Below are 2,817 nucleotides of genomic sequence, written 5' to 3'. Positions count from 1 at the left end.
ATTTAGGGTCCTCACCTGTCTTTGAGGCAGAAGGAAATAGGATTTCCCAGGAAGGTACTCCAAGAAACTGATGGTGAGCAAATCCAGTTTCTAATTCCAATATCTACAGTGTCCAAGACACCACATCATGAAATTTAGACTCAGTAATATACGATCTGACCAATGGTCTTATAATAGGGAAAGCAACTGAGTACAGTAGTGTCCCAAGAAATTCAGGATGTTTAGTCATAAAATCTCATTGTTTCTCTTCCTATCAGGATAGATTTGGGATCTGCTATTTATATCTTAGCCTGTAATTCTTATCTCCCTCAAGAAGAGTAGTACAGGGGTGGAATAAGGCTTATTTGAGATATCAGTGTGAACTCATGCCCCTGTGGCTAGTAATGCTAAATTCCTGAACTTTCAACTTGGAAAATAGTAAATTTGGTGATGAGTAAGGGAGGAAGATTGGTAAAAGGAAAAATAACCTAAAGACTTTCTTTACTGAGTCAACCAGCCAAGAGGAGAAAGATCCACCTAGGTACACATGGAGTTGAAATGAGTTGTACATTTTAATAACTTTTTCATGAACTGGAAGTAGGTATGTGTAGAGGGGCTGCCTGATCCTTAAGTAATACTAAAGTATAAGGCCATATATTTTTCAATTTTATTGAGATATATTCATATATCACCTATACCATCCAAAGTTTACAATCAATGACTCACAGTATCATCACATAGCTGTACATACATCCTCATGATCAATTTTAGAACATTTTCATTACTCCAGAACAGAAATAAGAATAAAAAAATAAAACCCATATACCCCTCATCACCCTCACCACTGTTGACCCATAGTATTGGTGTGGTAAGTTCATTACTGTTGATGAAAAAAATATTAAAATTAAGGCCATATTTTGACAGCCAAATTAGTAAGGTGATGAAAGGATGGTAATAGTTAATATTTACTAAGCACTTTCCAGGTAAGAAGCTGTGTGCTAAATACTTTATATTCCCAACAACTCTGATTGTGATATTTCCCTCACATTACATGTGAGGAAAATGAGACTCACAGAAGTTAGGTGATTTGCACAAGATCAAAAAGCTTGTCAGTCATGGAGTCAGGATTCAACTCTAGGACTAACTCTCCAAAGCCCTCTTTATTTTCCACTATGATTAAGTCTCTTCAACCCTAAAATCTGTTGTCACATCTTCAGTTGCTACTCTGAGATGAAGAATTTCTAGGTTCATTAATTCATTGTGCCTTTTCCTTTGCTTTTTCTCCCTGTGACAGTTTACTCTCTAGAATGTTTCAAAACATCTCTTGATTTGGTGATCTTAGTGAGACAAAAAGGATGCCCTTGTTTTTTATGGAATTTACCAAAGTTTGGGTATACCGTGCTTGTGCCCCTGTCTGTGCCTTACTCTCAGTATCTGAGGTGCTGTGATTGCTTACCAGCTTTAATGTTACTTACCTGTCATGGGGCAGGTGGTAGATTGAATTATGTTCTGTACTGGTTTGGATATATGACATCCCCCCGAAAAGCCATACTCTTTAATGCAATCTTGTGGGGGCAGAGTTAGTCATCTTTTTGATTAGGGTGTGACCTCTTGATTGAATGTTTCCATGGGGATTTGTCCCCATTCATTCAGGGTAGGTCTTGATTTAATCACCGGAATACTTTAAAGAGAGCTCACACAGAGAACGGAGAGGACAAACCACCCTAAGAGAAGCTGAGAGAGACATTTTGGAGATGGCCATTGAAAGCTGACATTTGGAGATGCTTGGAGATGCAGACAGAAGGACATTTGGAGACACTAGCCCAGAGTTTGCCATAGAGAAGCTAAGAAAGGACTCCCAAATGCTTAGAGGGAAATGCCCTCAGAGAAAGAAGCACTGGAGCTGAGAGAGGAGCTAAGACAAAAGCCCAGGGACTTGTGGAGAAAGCCATTTTGAAACACAAAACCGGGAGCAAAGGACAAGCAGATGCTAGCCATGTGCCTTCCCAGCTGAAAGAGGTGTTCTGGTTGCCATGGGCCATTCTTCAGTGAAGGTATCATCTTATCGATGCCTTAGTTTGGACACTTCTGTGGCTATAGAACTGTAAATTTGTAACCAAAGGGACTCCCTTTCTTAAAGCCAATCCATTTCTGGTATTTTGCTAATGGCAGGTCTAGCAAACTGGAACATATACTCCCCTCTTCCCCTACTAAAAAAAAAAAAAAAATTCTTTATCTTATACTGCATTTCTGAGGATGTGAAGCCATTTGTAAACAGGACTTTTCTAAAATGTCATTTATGCTTGAGGTGTGGCCAACCAAATTAGGGTAGGTATTAATCTATACTACTAGAGTTCTTATGAAGAGGAGAAACCAGAAGCCAGGAGTCCAGAAAAGGCCACAGAGGAGCCATAAGATGCTAGTCAGTGTAAACTGGAAGAGCTGACCAAGGAGAGAGAGATCACCATGTGAAAAGAGGAGAGATGCAAACCAAGAAACACCAAGGATTAAGACAAGCTATCACCAGAATGCAGCATAAGGAAAAACCATGGCCTGTTGAAACCTTGATTTGGGACTTCTAACCTCCAAAACCATGAGCTAATAAAGGCCTGTTGCTTAAGCAAACCAGTGTGTCATTTGTCTTAGCAGCCTGGCAAACTAAGTCAGAGGTTGTGGTATATTGTATGCAAAGACAGCCTCCAATAGGTACTCCACATGAAAAGAGGAGAGATGCAAACCAAGAAACACCAAGGATTAAGACAAGCTATCACCAGAATGCAGCATAAGGAAAAACCATGGCCTGTTGAAACCTTGATTTGGGACTTCTAACCTCCAAAA

The sequence above is a fragment of the Choloepus didactylus genome, chromosome 11 (assembly GCF_015220235.1).
Source record: "Choloepus didactylus isolate mChoDid1 chromosome 11, mChoDid1.pri, whole genome shotgun sequence".
Taxonomy (NCBI): Eukaryota; Metazoa; Chordata; class Mammalia; order Pilosa; family Megalonychidae; genus Choloepus; species Choloepus didactylus.
The sequence above is the reverse complement of the archived record's forward strand: the minus strand, read 5'-3'. Positions refer to the sequence as shown.